We start from the raw sequence: 21,289 nt of genomic DNA, 5'->3' as shown, positions 1-21,289 counted from the left end.
AGGCCATTCACTCAAAGACCGAGCTACTAACAGCCTGGAGGGATGCTGTTCCCGCCCCTCACTTTGGATACAACGTGGAGTGAGGAGGTGGGGGAGGGGTGTGCCGACAGACTGCTCTCTCTGGCAAAGACTTGAGTTGTTAATTCAGTTGTAATCCTATAAAGCCCAGCTGGGAGAGCTTTGGGGACCCAACAGGGGCTCTAGGCAGGAACATGTACCCAGAGGTCAATCTGACACGCCCTCTTTCCTTGTTCCCTGTGGTGTCCATCCTGTCTCTAGGCAGAGCCTACTCTTTCCCGACACCCAGATCCCCCAGAGCAAAGAGGCATTGTTAGTCCAGCTTCAGCATCCAACAAACAACCACAAAGCCCATCCTCTTGCAACTCTAACTTGCCCCGGGCTTCCTGGAGGCCCTTCTAGGATCCAGACAGAACACAAGGGAAAAGGAACGCTCCAAAAAGCTGAGCAGCAACGCTGACAAGACAGGAGCCCAGAGCGACAGAAGCCCAGAGCAACAGCAGCCCTGGGGAAAAGTGACTGGCCTTCTGAAGCCGAAATCCAAAGCAATACTCGGGAACGGAGAGAAATAATTCATGCATAAGCGTGGCAACTGCAGTGTTCTTTATAAGCCCAAATAGTATGAAACAATTTAATTACCCAATTTAGAAGATGGTTATGTACATTGTGGTCTAACTGAACTGTACCATACCACTTAAAATAGTCCACGTCATGGTAAAAACAAAAAACAAAAAACAAAAAAACTGTGGTCTTCAACTCTACTCCCCACTTTTTTCCAATTAAATCATTACTATTACTATTATAATTTATATGTAAATGTTAAATAGACCTTCACAGTTTACAATGAGCTTTTCTTCTATCAAATTTATCCCACTTAATCAGCACAAACATATGAGCTCGGTATTATTATCCCCATTTTATAGATAAGAAAATAGATGTGCAGAAAGATGAAATGATTTGCCCAAGCTCAGATACCTAATAAGCAGAGATGAGATTCAAATCCAGGTACCCAACGGGAATTGGGGCAGGGAGACACATGCGAAAAAAGAGAATAGTAAGCCTTACTTGAAGGGGCTTCAGATAATTGTGAAATGCGCTGGAAACTGTGTTTGATCAATAGCAAGGACCAAAAAAGACTTCTGATACTAATGTGCTGAAAGAACAAAGACATTTGCAACTCTGGGGAGACTCACCCAAGACCCTTTGCAGTCAGAGGTCTGCTAAATAAATCTTTAAAAAATGGGATAGCTGTATCTGAAATAAATTAACTAAAGAATGATGATGATGATGACGTAGAGGAGGAGAAAGAAGAGGGAAAGGGAAAGAGAAGGAGAAAAGAAGGAAGAGTAGAAAATAATGGTGCTAAAATAATATTTATTTCACAGTTTTCATAACAAACATCTAACAATCCCTGAAGATTTCTTAAGGATTACATAATGGGGAACCAGAATCACACAGAGCTTCTCTATTTCCTTGATGCTTTTCACTGTTTTAATCTCTGAATAATTCAGAGTGAAAGTCAGTAAAGAAAATCCTCCTTAAATATCTTACTTATCTTCTGGTTTGTTGCTCCTGGGTTAGTAGGGGATGGAAAGTCTAAGGCAGTCTTTTGGAGGAATGTTAATACACAATAGCATTATTCACAAAAGCCAAGATATGCAAATGATCCAAGTATCCATCAACAGATGAATGGACAAAGAATGTAATTTGTATGAAATGTCATATGTGTGACAACATACATATATACACACAAAATGCACATCTATATATACTACACACACAATGGAATATTATTCAGCCATAAAAAGAAGGAAATTCTACTGTTTGCAACAACATGGGTGAAACTGGAGTACATCATACTAAGTGAAATAAGCCAGACACAGAAGAACAAACACTATATGATCTCACTTACATGTGAAATCTAAAAAAGTCGAGCTCATAGAAGCTGAGAGTGGGATGATGGTTGCCAGAGGGTGGGGGGAGGTAAATGGGGAGATGTTGGTCAAAGGGTACAAACTTTCAATTATCAGATGAGTAAATTCTGGGGATCTAATGTACAGCATGACTATAGTCATTGCATACTTGAAATCTGCTAAGAGCATAGACCTTAAGTGTTCTTATAACAAAGAAACAAAAAGGTAACTGAGGTGATGAATGTGTCAATTAGCTGGAATGTGGGAATCATTTCACAATGTATATGTATATCAAACCATCACATTGTACACGTTAAATATAAACACTTTTATTTGTCAATTAATACCTCAATAAAGCTGGGGAAAATGCATAATACCTATTAATGCACTTCCATTAATTATTATGATTATTATTACTGTAGGATAAAAACAAGCAAACAAAAACGTGTGTTGAAATATAGGTAAAGAGAAAATTATACTTTGGGAATACAATATGAAATTGTATGATTGCTTGTGTGTGCACATAAACTTAGGAGAAAAGGGTAGTAAGAAAGAAAAAGGAAAAAAATGAGTACTGAAGTTCTACCCAAGGAGAAAAAGATTAAGGCTCTTGTAAAAAACACTGTTACACGGACATGTTTCAAACAGAATCCTAATTCCTGGAGGTCATGGTCAATTCAGATTTGTTCATCTGGCCCTTTCAGTGGATCCATTTGCCACTCATGGAAAGCTGCAGTTGCTGTTAATGAATCTAAAGTTCTCTAAGGTTTTCATAAAGGGCTCTTTTAAATAAATGAAACTTGAGTACCTACACTATTTTTGAAAAAAAGACCACAGATTGTGGACTATTACCTTCCCGGAGCTCCACCAGGCACTGACATCTTAATTAGAGCCATAGCTATCTGAACTATTTTGGCCTTTGAATTTATAGCACAACATGTAATTCCTATCGGAATAGTTAACCAGTAACTTCAGTATTTGTTAAAACTAAATAAAGTTTATATGCCTATCAAAATACCTCTTGTTTCTTGTAAATGTTTAGGAAACATTTCTGAAATGTTTCTGAAAGTTAAGGTCTTAAGCGTTAGCAGGAACCAGTGACCTCACTTTGCACTCTGCTTCCTTCCGAGTGGAGCAAGGCCTTCACTCTGCAAGGGGCAAGGAGAGGCACAGGCACCAGAGAGGGGAGCCAAAGAGGAGATAGGCCACAGCAAGAAGGACAGGCTACGTCCACAACCACACAAGGGCCCTGAAGATGGCACATCTGGTCTATTAATGGCAGGGCAGCATCCCAGCACCTGTATTCCCAAAAGACGCGAGTAAGAAATGAAGTAGGAAGAGTGAGTCTCAATCCACACAGAAGTCCTTGAGGAATGCGGTCTTTTCTTATTCCCTATACTTCTGAAAAATCGTTTCACATCATTGCTCTTTGGCAGTCTTGAAATAATACCTACATTGAAAAAGGAGCAAAAATCAGGGTCTCACTAAATGTTCCACCTAAAGTAACAGTAATACTGGCCTCATTGGGTAGTGAGCATTAAATGAGACCATCCATGACACACACTTAGCATAATGCTTAGCACAGAGTGAGGGCTCTAAAGCACAACTCCAAGTTGTTGCTATTGTTGCTGTTGCTACTGGCTTAAGCGACTCTGTATGATGAGCCTTGAATTACTTCTAGTAAAGCTATAGCTGGTGCAGCCTTTTGCTGACTCACTTCCCCAGCTAGTTTTGAGAGACACTCATAGCTGGATGCCTAGCTCCCTTTAAGCCAATGCAGTTTTTGCAAATGTCAGAACAGCCCAGCAACAACAAAGCTAGTCAAGGTTGATTCATGTGGAGCCCTGTGAAAATTGAGAGTCCTTGACATATTTCAAGCTACTTTAAAACAGTTGTCTTTCCTCTTTCTTATTTTCTCTCTTCTTACTTTCTTTTGAACACAATTTAATCACACTTTTTACTCCACTATTCCACCAAAATAGCTCTTATCAAGTCCCCCTGTGATTTCCAAAAGTCAATTTTCAGCACTCGCCCCACTCTCTTTATTCAAATATATTTTCCCTTGATACAACCCACTTCCAAATTGAGTTCACTTCCAGTTCTTCACCTTTTCCTATTCAGTCTCCTTCCCATCTCTCATTTCTCCACCTCCTAAATGATGAATGCTCCAGAACTCAGTCCTGGGAACTTCTCTTTTCTCTATGTTGTGAGTCTTACATGGACGTGAGGCTTTAAAAGCCCTTTATATGCTATTGAATCCAGAAAGTGTATCTGCAGCCTAAACTCCAGACTTCTGTATCCAACTGCAGGCTCAGTCTCCCCATTTAAATGCCAAATAGGTATGTCAAACTTCTCGTGTCCAAAATATGATTTGGAGTTTCCACTTCCAAATCTGCTCCTGCCAGCCTCCTCCAGCTCACTAATTGGTAGCTCTACCTTTCCAGTCGCTACAGACAAATTCCTTGGGGATGTTACTGACTCCACTCTTTTGCTCATACTCAATTTCTCATCTGTCAGTGAGTCCTGTAGGCTATGCCTTCAAAATATAGAGAGGTAATACAAATTCTTCTCATCACCTCCACCACTACCTCCCAACCAAACGAGATGGGAAGCTACCGGGAGACTACGAGCAGAGAAATGACAACAAGACTTAGGTTTAAAAGGACCGCTGGCTGTATTGACAATGAACTGCAGGATGTCGATGGCAAAAACAGAACCAATCAGAGGCCTATTTCAGTAATCCAGCCACTAGATAGCAGTATGTATTGTGTATCCCCAGAACAGCAGCTGGCTTATAATTAATGCTTAATGAATGCTGTCGAATGAAGGAATAAATACAGCACCAGCAGATTCTGGAGGGGCTGGGTCAAAGGTCAGGGTTTGTTACGATAACAAGCAGATTAGACAAGCTTCTTTCTTGGTACAAAATATACAACAAAGCACCAGAACATATAATCTGCAGTAGATGCTCAATAATTGCATATCTGGTAACCTGTGGTGGATGGATGGATGGACGATAGATAGGATAAACTGACAAGCCAGTAGACATTAGGAGGCAGGTTAGCCAAGCTGCTCCAGCAACTTGGGCCCCCGTGAGAAGAGGAGGGAAACACAGGAGGCCCCAGAGAAAACAGTATACCCAGAACCTTCACCAGAGCCCCCCGGGAGAGGAATGGGGGGAGACACCTGCCATTCGAAACTCTGACTTTCCAAGAAAACTTACTACACTCAGAAGTGTGCTTAAATGTTCAATATTACACAAAATTGACCACATACATCATAAAATATTGATTTTATTTGTTCTGTGACATTGTGAAAATTACAAAATTTTTAATGTTGTTTTTACCCAACTGATGACACCTCACTTGAACAATCTCTACCCCTCTAGGCTTCTGATCAGCACTCAAATTCATCATTCACATTAACATTTGCACAGTCTTCCAGCACATAACACACGTCTTACTTTTATTGGCATTTTCAGCCATGTCAGTTTGGGGGGGGGTTGGGGTAATATAAGTATCTAAAAGAAATTAAAATGTCTCTTTTTCTCTCCATAGAAATTTCTCATTCACTTATCCAAAAGCCACTGTTAAGTCTGCCTCTCTACCATCTGGGTCTGTTCATTCAGCATTCCTGGCTCAGAATTCCCAGGGGAGACTAATCAGTTATCAACAGTGGCCTGGGGTTAGGATCATCAGCCATGCCCTATGCAACAACGGTTCAGCACTATGGACAGCAATGTGTAGGCTTGTGTGCCCGCCCCCTCCCCGTCCCCACCCCAAACAGATTTTAAGTTTGCTCTAACTATACCCAGAAGGTATCCATACTATATCACCTTGTACCCCCCAAATAGCAATAATAACAGGTGAGATTTACTGAATACCTAATATGTGCCAAGCACTGTACTTACCTATTGTATTTGTTACTTTGTTGAGTCCTCTCAAGAACTCTGCAAGATCGGTATTATTATTTCCATTTATGAATTAAGAATCTAGGTTCAGAAAGCTTAAGTGACTTTCCAAATGTCAACAACAAGAAGTCTCCAGAGCGGGTCCTTGATCCCTTTGCTATACCATCTCCACCCACACACACACACACACACACACAAGGTTTCCTCCTGAGAGTCTGATAAAGCCCGAGTTTAGTGGGCCACCAGTTCACTTCCTGATAACAACCGGTGAGAGGAAGGTCCTATCTCAGAAAGCAAACTATCATAAACATCAGGTGCCGTCTAAGGAAAGACATCAGGGTGCAAGGAAGAGAGGAGGGGCCTCCAAAGACACGTTTTCCCCAGCCATATCCACAGGTTGCTCACAAGGTCTTCGGACAGGTAAACCACAATGACAGGCACATTTCACTTACAAAAGCTCACATGGTCTCATTTTCATGTCTCTGATGTCTACATTTTTTCCCAAGCATAATAGTTTTCTAATCAATCCCACATGTCTGTTCTCAACCATGTTGTTGAGAGCCAGCCAGACAAGCTGCAAAGTCCTTGGCCACAGAAGCACCTGGCTTCCCAAGGATGTGTGTGTGCCTTATTGTCTTAAATCTAGGAAAAGCTCTTTGATCTCCCTGCTTAGACAAGATTGCAGCCAGGCCTTTGTACAACATCCTTCCAGACCCAGCATGCCCTCTTCTCCCAGATCCCTTCAGTACTCATGGACACTAAACTTTTCCCTTCTCCTTTCTCATTTCCCATGGCTCTCAGGGGCCATGTGTCTCTTTGGGTTCTCCTCCTCTTGCCTCTATGATACATCTCACAGAGCTGCACTCTCTTTTATCCAGGGATGTGCACACGACAACTAAATTGTAAACTTCTCGAGGACAAGAACTACCTCGTAAGGAGGCAGCCTTGATTCTGGGATTACCTCAACTTTAAGCATTATTCCTTTTTACTTTCTATGGACCTATATTCTTATTAGTCCATGGAGCCTAATTTTGACATATAAAACATGGTCACCATACTCATATCTTCAGATTTCTCACACTGAGTGTTTCCCCTTGCTTTAGTGCACCATCTCCCCAAATACACACACACACAAAGCACATATATAAATGTATGCATGAGTGTGTCTGTACATCTGCCTGTCTGTATGTCTGCCTGTCTGTCTGTATAGCACTTTCTCTGCTACTTAATTGTTGACTTCCTAAGGGTAATGGATGCCTCTAATTTCTCCCTGAATTTCTAAACTCTGGTACTGTTCCAGGCACACAGAATGTGACCTGGTATTTGAAAGGCAGATTTAAAGGCAGGGCATTTGCTTTAAAGGCAGGGCATTTGCTTTAAAGGGCTCAAATCTGAAGACAGGAATGACTCTCCCATGAGCCTTATCTGGAAAGAGATTAACCAGCTGTCTGTGTGTTTGGCTCAAGAGCTAGGAGATAGCACCAAATCTCCAAACCCACCCACCACTGCTGGTGACAAAGGGTGTGGAGAGGATATACCTTTATACCAAACACTACAAACAGCTCATCCACAAACTCCCACTGATCCCTTCTGTGTGCCAGATCCTGCAGCTAGAAATAAAAAAAAAAAAACTAATGTGGTTTATAACTGCTTTTCAAAAATACTGAAGAAAACTGAATTCATAAGGCAGGAGACTTAAAAGGTGTTTTTGCTGAATATCCATCCTGCAGCAGGTTTACTGCCCATATTATTTCATTTAAGCATCACAACTGACCCGAGAGACAAACGTCATTTTCTCTGTCTCAGGGAGCTCTGGAAAGCCCTGAACCCTGATCTCTGGCCTGACACGCACACTGCAGACCTAAACCCTTGTGGGATGTGAGACTGATCGTGCAAGCATCCCCTCTTCACTCACTATCTGTTTCCACTTCTTCTACAGTTCACCAGAGATGGCAAGCCAATTTGAGCACATAATACAGTATAGTCTAGTAATGTTTCTTTATGATAGAAAAACAGTAAAGACTTCCTGTCGTAATATTAAATGCCACTTAAAGGAGCGCAGATGCCGAATCTGAGCAGATTAGCTAAATTATAGTATAAACCCCAACCCTCGGAGTTGTATCCCCAAGGCAAAGTAAAATGTCGGGTAGTGGTTACCCCATTCCTCAACAAAAAACAGCTTTCTAAAATGTGATGCATATAAAATATTACATTTCTTAAACTATGTTAGCTTTGGGCGGATTGCATGTTTTCTATTGGAGTTAATACCCCACATTGAGGTGTAGGAACTTAAGACAGGCATCTAATACAGTGGGCCGTTTAGGCAGAACCAAATGTAAAGCCAGCAACGCACTCCACACAGTGTCACTTGTGTTGTGTCGCTTTTGGTCCTCACTGACTCTTTGCTTTGCAGTGTGGAATCCTTCACCTCTGGCCACAGATCTAGGCAACGGAGCAGGGAAGCATAAGGTGAATGAGTAGATGAACGTGGTATGTGTCCTCCAAACCTTGCTCTTTGGGAGGCCCTGCCACCGCCCTCATGACAACCCCTGCACTCCAGCTTTGTGTGTCAATCCTAGATCTGGAAAAGGCGTGCTTCCAAGGCTCCAAATTTACACCTTCCCCCAGATTATTCAGTATGCTCCCCCCATGCTGAGGCACTGCAGTTCCAAAAGAGTCAAGCGTTAGACCCACGTGCCGCTGTGTGTGATCTCTCTATATAAACAGCTGACACCTACTGACAATTATGATGTGCCTGGCACTGAGCTAAGCCCATTACCTGCATGATTTTTTTCTTTACTCTTCACGTCTTAATTAGGCATGTACTTGCTCTACCCTTACTTTACAAATTATAAAATGGATGCAATTCTAGAAGACAAATTCCTCAAGCACTTTAGCTTATGTTGCTGTAATTCCAGGGCCTAGAACAGGGCCTGGTAAATAAGTGCTCAAGAAGCAGACGTTAAGAAGAGTGACATAATTAGCACAGAGGAACAAGAGTTTTCTACTATCTTCCTCCCAAAGATTAGGTGATCGCCTAGAGATAAGGGTGCCTTTGTGGAAGTCCAGGAGTCTAGTGGAAAAGTTCCAGCACATGGCTGGGGCAAAAAAAAAAAAAATTTTTTAATTTAAACAAATTTTAAAATCCAAGATTGGATGCATTGAACAGGGTAAGAGGATCAGTTTCATTAAACTCACATCACCCCTCCCCCAAGGTAGCACAGCTCGGTGCCAAGGGAGACCTCTTCTGCCTGTGATTTCTCGCACGAGGGAAACTGTGAGTGTGTGAGTGATACCCAGCTCCCCCAGCTGTGTGGGACCCAATTTGTTCCCATTCCACCCAGAATACTGAGGTGTGCTGCATGACTGGGGAGTGGGATGTAGCTAGCCAAACAGCAGCCAGGGGTCTTGGACAGCAGGAGAGGGACATGGATCCTACTGTGCTGCACAGTCCATCAGGAAGTCCATCGATGAGTCACTGAGGATGCCTCCCCCACGGATCTTCCCAACTGGTACAGACACCTCCAGTGCTCCACAACCTCACCCCATCCTGTGGCTGGCTCCTATATCAGCAAGAGCAAGCCTCTGCAGACAGCTAGTAAGCTCATGCAGAAAGCCAGTCCAAATCTACAGGACTGCGAGAAAGCACACAAACACGAGCATTTAGCACAGTCCTGGGGAAAGCAAAAGGGAGACTGACAGCACCAAGTGTGGCTTTGCAGGACTGAGAGAAGGCATGCCGACTTATGAACTCCCCCTCCAAAAGGGACAAGAACTGTAGAGCAGGAGAATCAATAGAAAAGATCTGAGGAAAGGCTCAGAGTCCCTGACATGGATGCTGGAAGGCACTTCTCTCCAAAGCCAGTCAGTAACGACTGGAGGAGGTGACTGCTCCTTCAAATACAGCAACATAAAATTCCAAGGAAAATTTAAAAATCAAGGAAACATAACACCACCAAAGAAACAATAAATTTCCAGTAGCAAACCTCAATGAAGTGGAGATCTGAGATCTGCCCAATGAAAAGTATGAAATATCTGCCTGATGAAAAATATGAAATAGTCTTTTTAAGGAAGCTCAGTGAGTACAAGGACACACAGAAAGACAATTCAATGAAATCAGGAAAACAATAATGAAATGAGAAGTTTACCAGGTAGAGAGAAATCATCATCATCAACAACAACAAAAGAGAATTTCTAGACCTGAAAACTCAGTGAATGAAATGACAAATGCAATAGAGAGCATCAAATCAGACTGGGTAGAGCAGAAGAAAGAATCTGTAAGGGAGAAGACAGATCTTTTTCACGCTGTCCAGTAAGAGAAGAACAAAGAAAACAGAATGCAAAAGATTGAAGAAAGTCTACATGAACTATAAGAGAAAAAATCATGTATTATTGGAGTACTGGAAGCAGAAGAGAAGAAAAAAGGGGCAAAAACTTATTTAAAGAAATAATGGCTGAGAATTTTCCAACACTGGGGAGAGATGTGGACATTCAAGTTCATGAAGTTCATATATCTCCAAATAATTTCAACCTAAAAGACATTCTCTAAGATGCATTATAATGACATTGTCTAAAACCAAAGACAAAGAATTTTTAAAGTTGTAAAAGAAAAAAAATTCCTCACGTACAAGGGAACCCCATAAGGCTAATCAGAGGATTTTTCAGGAGAAACCTTGCAGGCCAGGAGAGAATGAGATGATAGTTATGATGTATAATTTATAGTTTGTAATTAAAAATAATTTGTTAATGGACATACAATATAAAAAGATGTAAACTGTGACATCAAAAACAAAAAATGTCGGGGGTGAGGGGGACTGACTCATACAATTCAATAGCAGAAAAACAACACTCATTAAACATATGGGCAGAGAACCTCAATAGACATTTTTCCAAAAAAGATGTACAAATGGTCAACAGGTGCATGAAAAGGTACTCAAGGTCACTAATCATCAAAGAAATGCAAATCAAAACCATGATGAGATGTTACCTTACACCTGTTAGAATAGCTATTATCAAAAAGACAAGAGATAATGAACACTGGCTGGGACATACAGAAGGAACCCTCGTGCCCTCTGAGTGGAAAGGTAAATTAGTATAATCACTATGGAAAATGGTATGGAATTTTTATGAAAAATTAAAAATAGAACTACCATATGATCCAGCAATCCCACTTCTGGATATATATCTGAAGGGAATGAAATTACTGTCTTGAGGAAATATCTGCACTTTCACGTTCACTGCAGTGTATTCACAATAGACAAACATGAAAAGACCAAAGTGATCATCAATGGATGAATGAATAAAGAATATGTTATTTTATATATATATATATATATATATATACACACACACACATTAGATAGATAGATAAGACATAAATGTAAATATATGAATATTATTCAGCCATTAAAAAAGGACATCTTGTCACTTACAACAACATAGGTGGAATTTGAAAGCATTATGCTTAGTGAAATAAAGAAATTGCACAAAGAAAAATACTGTATGATCTCACTTATACGTGGAATCTAAAAAAGTTGGACTCAGAAACAGAGAGTGGGATTTGGGTTGCTAGGGGCTGACGGTTGGGAATGGGGAGAAACTGATCAAAGGTACAACGTTTAGTTGTTTGATAAACAAGTTCTGAGGACCTAATGTACAGCACGGTGACGACAGTTAACAATACTGTATTGCATACTTGAAAGTTACTAAGAGATCTTAAATCTTCTCACCACACACACAAAAAAAGGGAATTATGTCAGATGATGGATATGCTAACCAATCTTTTTGTAGTAATCATTTTCACAATGTATACATGTATCAAATAATCAAATTGCACACCTTAAACTTACAAAATGTTATATGTCAATTATATCTCAAGAAAGCTGAGGGGGGAAAAGAAATTGTTAGAAAACAACTGTTGAGTGAATGACTGAACGAATGAATGAAGCCAAGGAAATTTAACCTGCGTTTCCAAGGTCACACAGCTAGTTAAGTGTTGGGTCTAGAGGATACTTCTGAAAGCGGGACTTCCGGCATCCCTGTGCTGTGCCCGTGATGACATTCTCCAGGCAGGTCCGAGTTAGTGGTCAGCTTGGTAGCACAGAGCCAGGACGATGCACCAGACTCGGGGACACAGCCCCGAGTCCTGATCCCAGTTCTACCACTTGCTAAGTACTACGAGACAAGTCACTTAACCTTTTATAATGTCTCATCTGTAAAGTGCAAACAGTAATATTTACTTTTCATCTTGTTGGCTGGCGGTTATTGTATGGTAACACTTAACTTCACCATACCTAAAAGGAAAGAGTCATTTCAGCTTCACAGGGTGGATGCGAAAATTATGAAAGATCATAAATTGTGAAATCACTTTCCAAACTAAAAAGATCTGTGCAAACTTAAGTCAACAGCAAAAGCAAAAGAGATGGGGAAACAGATTTTTCAACATTATACATAGTCCCTGCTTCCAGGACCACCTGTCAGAGAAGCCTTGGCTGTATCTGCCCTTTGTCACCCAGCTCACTGAGCCTCAGGGCCACTAGCCAAAGCTTGGGCAAAGGAATTTACATCAGGAAATGTCAGGTAAGGACTTAACCCCAGGATGGTGATATCACGGTATTCCTATCCATGGGAATCAGGAGTCAGACCTGGCCCAGCACCACCTGCTAGCATGCTACCCCACAGCCCAGCCAGCTTTCTTAATCTTTGCTAAAATAACTACCCCTGTGATATCTGCTTTTGGCTCAAGGCCTACCACTCTGTGTATCTACTCAGTTTCCACTAAGAAAGTCACCTAATATAGCAATCATTAAATGTTGAATTGTATCCACTGGGAAGGAAAAAAAAGATATACTAAAGTTCTAACACCCAAAACCTCAGAATGTAACCTAATTTGAAAATAAGAGTTGTTACAGATGTAATCAGTTAAGTTAAAATGAGATTATATCGGGGGGGGGGTCCCTAATCCAGTACAACTGGTGTCTTTATAAGATGTCCACACGAAGACACAGGCACAACAGCGCTGACAGGGAAGGCAGACGTCGGAGTTACGCAGCTGCAAAGCAAGGAAACCCAAGGATGGCTGGCTAACTAGGACCTCAGAAGAGGCAGGAAAGAATTCTACAGTTTTCAGAGGGACCACAGCTCTACTGACACTCTGACTTCAGACTTCCAGCCTCCAGGACTGTGAAACAATAATTCTCTATTGTTTTAAGCCACTCGGTTCATGATACTTTGTTATGCTGATCAACCCTAGAAAACTAATACACCAATTATCCTACAATCCAGAAAAGACTGCCATAGCCCCATTCTCACACGATTGGCCAAAAGCAGGATTCCCAAATGAAGCTGCAAAGTGGCAATATGTCTCATTTCTCCAGAAAGCAGTGCTTTGGCAGACTTAACTGTGGAATTGTAGCCTTATGACTCAGTATTTTAAAACAGGGAAACTGTTAAATAAATTCTAATATTGTGATAAGTAGAGATACATGCCCTGCATAATACTGACAACTATCAATATGATGGCGTTTACTCCCCTGATTAGGTCCTGTTACGAAACAGTCGACTTTAAGATGATAGGGAGGTTATTCCGGTGGGCCTGACCTAAACAGACGGGCCCTTTAAAAGCAAAGAGTTTTCTCTAGTTGATCAGAGAAGAAGCCAGACATCCAAAGCACAATAAGGATTCAATGCACCGTTGCTGGCTTGCAGATCAAGGGAGCCACACGTCTAAGGAAGACAGGTGGCCTCCAGCTGCTCAGAACAGTCCTCAGCCAACAACCAGCAAGGGCGTGAAGACCTCAGCCCTGCCATCTCGAGGAACTGAATCCTGCTGACAAGAATGAGCTTGGAAGTGATTCTCCCCAGAGCCTCCAGAGGAAAACTCAACCCAGCTGACACTTTGATTTTGACCTGCTGAAACCTGAGCAGAGACCTCAACTTCTGATCTACAGAACTGTGAGCTAATGAATGGGCATCGCTTTAAGTTGCCGAGTTTGTGGTAATATCATACGTCAATAGAAAATGAATGCAAATACACTCACATACACTATTTCATAGGTATTTTCACTAAAAGTGCAAGAAAGTTGGCAAATGATAACATTTCGGTTTTTTAAAAAAAAGGAAACCAAATCAAATAAATAATATAATTGTAATTTTGTTTAATACATATGCATAGACAAAAGACTGTATGAAAATACAAAATGGCATCAGAGGTGAAATATCTGGTGAAAGGATTGAATATTTTAAATTTCTCCCTTATACTTTCCTGGTCCAGTTTTTCCACAACGAGGGTATATTACTTTAACAAGCAAAAATAAAATCAGTAATGCTTCAGTCACTGCCAAGACCAAAGCATCTGGTTCTGAGGGGTTGCTACAGGATTTCAGCTAGTTTACCGGTAAGAAAGCAAAGAATTCTTAGTTAGCACTTTATACTAATATTATAAATCAAGCTCTGTTGTGGAATAAAGATATATAAACAGAAGTGGAGCGCAGCAGGACCTCTGAGCCCCTGACCACCTCGGGGCCAGGCCCAGAGGTGACGTGGCTTCTCAAGCCCGCGCCCTGCCCACTTTGGCAGCGGAGCAGGCCAGTCTCGGAGGCCATGCGTGAACTTTGGAAGTACTGAAATACTCGCCTTCACCACTAATCCTGCTAATGCGCTCACAATCTATTTGACAGGCTGCCCATCACATCCCCTGTGTCAGGGTGAGCAGTCTCCGGAGGTGGCCGTGACAAGGGGATTACTGACAGGACAGGCCGGCCTCCCTCCCCTGCGTTCTGACCAGCTCTGGAGATAGGCCGCATGCCTCAGAGGGTACCGCAAAGAGGCTCATCTTCAGTCCGGACCCCTTGGCACAGAGGTACCAGAGGGAGACGTTCACCAACCCAGAGGGATGAGTGTTTCCTGACAGCTCTGTCACTCCTCCGGGCTCATCGTGGAGAAAGAAAACAAGGCAAGTTGAAGGGAAAATTCATAGGGCTGAGGTTTCTGGATGCTTCCTTCACAGCAGAGCTCCTCTGCCCCTCAGAGACCCCACATGCTACAGAAAACTAGAAAAAGCTCTGGCCTCTTGGGATGAGGCACGGCACACCTTTTCCCTCTTCTTTCCCTCTGGCTACCAGGCTCCTCAGTGAGTGGCTGACACTCTATAAAAGCTACTTTTACAGCTTCATGTTCATTAAATTAGCAGGATTGCTTTACTTGCCTTCTAAATTTTCAGAAGGTTCATTTTAAATACAAGGTAAAATGGAAGCAACACGCACAGCCTTCATGCTAGCAGATTACAATTATCTGAAAAGGCAATACAGGATTTGTCCCAGAGCAAGGCTGCTGCTCCCTTTTCTGGAAAGTTCCTCCAGCCAGCCCCATCTCTCTGGCTGGAGCCAGAGTCCAAGCAGCCAGGGACAGTCCTTCTACTCCAGTTTATACTCACGGTTCTCATTCACAGTCCAAATGAGCAGAACGGGACTTTCCCCAGAACCACAGTGAACCAGTTGCCTTCTTTTCTCTGTTTCCCATGAAGTTGTCCTCATTCCTGTAATTGGGGCAAAGCTGTTGTCCACATTCCAGCTTAGCTAGAGACATCTCGGGCTCAGGTGTCACAAAAGACACTGGGAATGCTGGGACCAACACAACCGGCCTCAAGGGACCTGCAATCTCTAAGTAAGCAGCCAGTCATCACACAGTTAGAAGTGTCAGGATTGAGGTTTCTGCAGCAGCACGTGGAGAGATCCCCGGGCCAGACCATGAAGGTGAGGAGTCTGGTCTGGGGGACCTGACTTACTCCGCCTGCCTTCTCCAGCTGGTTTGCAGCCACACGGATCACTGGTGCCTCGACTACAAGATGAAGCTCTGAAGGGCACTGGAAAGTAACAGTCACATCCCACTAGGACAGCCAGCCCCAGAGACCCATCTGGGGCCTCACACTCCATTCTGCCAACAGCCCTTGACATGCCCAGCTTAGGTGCTCCACCATTACTCAGGCTCGTGGCTTATACTCGAGCAAGTGAAGTGAACAGAAATGCACAGAAACCTCTTCCGCCCACACCGCCCTCTCAAATAAGCTGCGCCCTCTCCTGATGGAAGAGAGAGGCAGGAGAGCCCTGATGCACGCAGGGGTCAGCCACACACACCCACTCCCCTTCTCCTAGAAGGGGCTCCAGCCTGAATGAGACGCCTTGGTAGGCTGCCCCACGGAGCAGGAGGAGGGCCTCTGTCTTGTGCCTGGAGGTCAAGGCTAGGACCCCAGCCTTCATCATCCCTGGACTTGCACACAGCACACCTTGGGAGGCCCAAAGCTTTCTCAGCCCACAGATCCTAGCTGCTCTCTCCCTCTCCAGGAGGGTTAAAGCCCAGCACTGTGTGGGCAAAGTGAATGGGAATCTTGGAGACAGGAGAGGGCCCTGGGAGTGCATGGACTCTGGAGTGTGAAGAATCTGGGTGTGAGAGCTGGTTCTGTGACACACGTTGTCACCTTGTGCAAATGGATACTTCTAAGCCTCTGTTTCTTCATCTAAAAAAATAAGAATAACTTCTCCGGATGGCAATCTCCTGCCACGGTGTTTTCTATATGGAAAGGACTCAAGAAGTGGAGAAGTGGTAGCTCCTCCTGCTGGGTCTGCATTCTAAAGATCAGCTCTCACTAAGGAATGAAGGGTTTTCACGAGAAAGTGAGGGATTCCAGGTCCCTGGGGAGAAGGGAAGGGATGCAGGTGAGGGTCTGTTTGTTTTCAAAGGGAGGGAAATTCTCATAGATGTCTCTGAAATCATCCTACCAACGGGAATACTTTTAAGCAAGTTTCTTTGCACAACCGAGAGGCATGTCTCCTGGGCCAGAGGGATGCACGCCCCCAGGGCCAGGTGAGGCACAAACTCAGCTGTGCACCCACCTTTTGGGCTGCACATTTACATGGGGGTTTTCTGGGAGCCTCCAAGAACCTGGTATCAGCCAAGCAGGCTGAGGAGGATCACCCAATTGTGGAGAACAATGACACCCACAAGCTGGAAAGGGCAGAATGGTTTCACCTGGCTTCTTCTGACGCTACGCCAGCCAGCAGATCCCCACTGAAACTCACTTGCCACACCCTCCTGCCCTGTACCCACCGCACTCCTCAGAGTGATCTATGTGGCAGGGAAGTAAACCAACATCACACACAGAAAGAAAACTCTAAATATTGCTTTGCATTTTTTTCTGCCAGTCAAAAATGTGCTTTGCAACTAGTTGTGAAATGACCTTAACATCCACAGCTAAAGTCCGTGTAACACCTAGCTTTGGCTCACTCCCAAATTCCAGAGTCTGAAGGTTATGAATAGAAGATAAAATCTGCAGGGATGTTTTCAGAACCAGTCCAGAGATGGAGGGAGAGATCCTATCCACTATGAGGGTGGTGACAGGGCTTCTTGTCCCCTATGGTCTTATGCAGAAATTCTGGTTTTGACATGGCACTGTTGGTGTGGCCAAACTACCACTGATCCCTCTCCGTTGAAACTAGAAATGAGTTTGCCTTGTTTCTGAAACTAGAAATGAGTTTGCCTTGTTTCTCGAGAAATAAATATTTATGATTCAAACCTTTGCGTTCATTATTTCAAATTTTGTGTTTTTGTCATTTTTCTTACTTGGAGAGCATTGATTTTCTAATTACAGCTATTTCAGCCCATGGATGTCTGCTGCGTGGTTCTGTAAACCACGTGTGAGGCTTCTGCCTTAGTCCGCTGGGGTGACATAACCAGCTGCTCCACAACTAAAGAATGAGTATTAAAGAGAGAAAAATAGATTTGGTTCTCACTCCTAGCAAAAATGGACACAGTCAACCCTTGTAGATGAAGTCTGAAATCGTTTTTAGCTAATCTAGCAGTTTCCTGATTCTCATTGCCCTAAGACATTTTTGAGACCAAAAGCAGCAGAAAAACTGGGAGCATTTGCAGATACTTTTTAAGAATAAATAAAAAGAGGTGGATAACCTTTAGCAATATTATCTATATTTATGGCACAAATTTAAATTTTCTGTGACAAAAACTTTAGAAGTTAGAAGACCTCATTTATTCTCATTGACAGGTAAGGAAATTGAGGCCGTGGGATGCTGCGGGATTTGAGGAAGGTGACTCAGCAAAGTGGAGCAATAAAACTTGTGCTGAGACAAAGGTCTCCTGTCTCCCGGTCCCTTTTATCCGCGTTACCTGCTTACATCTGGCCAGACTTGCTGAAGCGAACCTAGGTTGTAACAACATATATCTGGAAAAAGCAAGGCCTCTTGATCTCAATTTGTATAATACCCACACTTAGCCTGTTCTCTGGCATAAGTCATAGATCTTAATAAATAATATTAACTGAAGAAAAGGTTTTGTTTAATAATTATTTCCCCTCCTGACCAAAGCAAAGGTAAGAAATCTATAAGGCACAATTTTGGAAGAGAAAAAAAATCCTACCCCTTTAGGAAATACTTTGGCAGTAAAGGAAGCTAAACTAAGAGTTTAGGAAAATTTGGAGAGATTCCTTAAATTCCATTGCCAAAAATTTAATGAGGCTTAAAATTCTATGCACAAATTTATATTGAAATTATGATCTGAAAACCAAAGAGCAAACAAGAAATCCATGCTCCCAGCCACCAGATACATTCGATATTTTTTATAAACAATAAAACACTCAGTTTTAGTGAGTCAAACTGAAGAGGTTATAACTAACCTAAAACTGCAGTGTGTGTGTGTGTGTGTAGCATATATACGTACATACATAGCATAATGTATATATATACACACACACTATAGTATATGTATCATATACTATATATGTACATATATATACACACACACACACACACACACACACACACATACACACACACACTAGAACTACAAGAAAATAATAATTTTACCATCATGGTGGGAGCTTTTAACACATTAAGTATCAAAGTTAGGAATTAATAGGCAAAATTTTTTAAATACATTAGATATGAACCTTATCATTAAAAAGGTGGTTCTTATGACACATAGATCCCTGTTAACAGCTGACAAGAACTCTTCAAGCCACCCTACCCGCCTTAGAGTATCTGCTTAAATATTTCAGTGTTGGTTGATCTCTCCAATGACAAGACCACAGGGACTGTTCCTGATAGTTACCGCACGACATCTGCTCTGGTTCTTGGCCTATTGCAAGCCTACAGGAGGAGCCACGTATGCTGTGAGATAACTGAAGATATTCTGAACTCCGACTGCACAAACACGCTCAGCTCTTGACCCAGGTCAATAAGAAGTGAACCAACAACCAACCTCCCAAGGAAATCGCAACATTTAAAGCCAGGCCTGCATTCTCTGGAAGCTCATTCTCCCTCTCTGGTCCTTCAAGTGGCAAAGAATCTAGCCATTCCTGTCCCATCTTCTCTAGTTTTCTATCACGTCCCCTGTAAAGTTTCTCATCTCATGCCACCATCTACCTACAAGTTTCCAAGTGGCACCCACTCCTGTGAATGACAAAAAGCAATCCATCCCTGCCCTTGTCATGACAAACTCCTTATCTTATCTCACTAGAAAAAGAGTTCAATCAAACCAAACATTAAAAATAAATTAATTATGCTTTATACCTCCCCAGAGATGGCTGAGCTGCTAAGAGCCAGCTCAGTGTTTGGAAAAGAAAAAAACAAAACTTGCAACCTATTAATCCTTCATTCATCTCAAACCATTCCACTTTTCTGGGTTAATCGTTCTATTCTATATTCTTATTGCTGAAGCTGGAACCAGCACTGGCCAGGAAAAATGGCCAAGAATGGCAGCACATGGCCAGGGCTCGGGTGGCTGGGTGATAGAAACATTCCTGCAAATGTGTCCATGGAATAGTATTGTGTAACTAGTGTTTCTGCAGGCTGGGACACTCTAGCACAAGTCAAAGAAAGCACAACTCCAAAGGAGAAGCAGTAGGGGATGTTTGCAGAGTTTAAGACCCTTACTACTTACCCAGTGACACCTGCCACATACATAGGCCCCTGCCCTACCCCACACCTCATTCTGCCCCAGGGTGATTTTTTTTTCTCCCTAAGTATATGTCTCAAAGGAGTGGTGAGTAGGACACTTACATTTTGTCACCCGACTTCCTCTCCCAACCAAACATAACGATCATCTGTGAACTGATTAATCCATTTGTCTCCAGAGAGTTTTTTAAAAAAGGCTTCTTTCAAGTTTTCCAGGAGGTTCAGGAGGGTTCAAGAACGCCACCAGTCCAGGTGAGATACCCTTCTTCCATCCCATTTCAGGATCCCTGGGTTACAATATAGTGAAGATGGGAGGAAGATTCTTCTAAGAATAAGGCAGCTTGGGAAGCAGGCTATTTCAGGATGCTGAGAAGTATTTCTAGTAATACTCTGACAGGGTGCTTCATAAATGCCCAAGTGGTTCTGCAACACATCAAGGTCCAGATTTTGGTTTAAGCAGTAAAAAAAAAAAAAAAATACTGAGAAAGTATGTATGACTTTGACCTGTCATTAACTGATTGAGGTAAGTGGGAAGAGTATTATCCCCACTATGAGGCTCAGAGAAGCGTAGGGACTTTGCCCAAAGTTTGTGAGTAGCAGAAAAAGCTAGACAAAACAGGATCTTCAGGCCTCAGAGGAAATAAAGCTTCTAATTCTTCCTCTGCCACTGACATGAGGTTTGATCCCTTCCTAGTATCTCATGTCTGTAGTGAATTTTTCATCTAAAACATATTCAAACTGGGCCCAACCATCAGTTTGGCTGTGAAGGCGGCCCAGAAAGCCAGGCTGGATGGGTAAAGCAGGTGTGCCTCTAAGAGCTCCGCCTGACTGGGGGCCAAGACCTCTGCCTCAGAGCCCCCGCCCGAGAAGGCTGGGACGCCCTGGACTTTCTGGTCTAGAGCAGGGCCCGGTCACACCATCCCTGCCGGCTCGAATCCCAAGGACCTCGGTCTGACCACAGCTGCGCTGGATTTGAGACGCCACAGGAAATCCAAGGAGCTCCAGCCCGCACTAACCCGGAGCTGCCCTCTCCCTCGTCGGCATCTCACATACGCCGAAGGCTAGGTGTGCCCGCCAGGCCAGTGTCACCCCAAGTTTGTCATCCCTGAAAGCGGGACTCGGAAGTCGGCAGCGACCTGACCGCCAGGAACCTCCGCGGAGCAGCGCGCTCCAGCAACCACTGCTCAGGGCGACGACTTCCTTCTGCGCCTGCGCGCCGGGCCTGCGCAGTGGGCGGGGAGGCGGGTGGGTAGGACCCATCCGGGAGGGCGGGGCGAATATTCCCATGGCATCTGGTGCCCTGAAACTCTGCGGGCTGGGAGAGCATTCAGAGCCTCCAGATCCCGGAAGCGGAGGCGCTGCGCACCCGCCTTCACTAAAGGCACCTCCAACGGTTCGGGTCTGCAGATCCTGTCCGTGAGGACGAACCGATTCTTGGCGTGTCTATGGGCAGGGTTCGAGGGGTGGGACCGGGAAATACAGGAGCA

General features: G+C 43.2%; 1 long non-coding RNA gene across 3 annotated transcripts in view; it reads right to left on the bottom strand.

Moving 5' to 3' along the window:
- Positions 1-20,995, bottom strand: part of LOC107033821 (uncharacterized) — a 263,656-nt gene extending 242,661 nt beyond the window's left edge. For 2 of the 3 annotated variants that reach the window (XR_012059198.1, XR_012059200.1), the window contains exon 1: positions 19,908-20,995. This is a non-coding gene — a long non-coding RNA (uncharacterized lncRNA). The remainder of the gene's footprint in view (positions 1-19,907) is intronic. The other variant, XR_012059199.1, reaches the window with a different exon arrangement.
- Between the last annotated feature and the right edge of the window lie 294 nt (positions 20,996-21,289).

The sequence above is a fragment of the Vicugna pacos genome, chromosome 15, assembly GCF_048564905.1.
Source record: "Vicugna pacos chromosome 15, VicPac4, whole genome shotgun sequence".
Lineage (NCBI taxonomy): Eukaryota > Metazoa > Chordata > Mammalia > Artiodactyla > Camelidae > Vicugna > Vicugna pacos.
The sequence above is the reverse complement of the archived record's forward strand: the minus strand, read 5'-3'. Positions and strand labels throughout refer to the sequence as shown.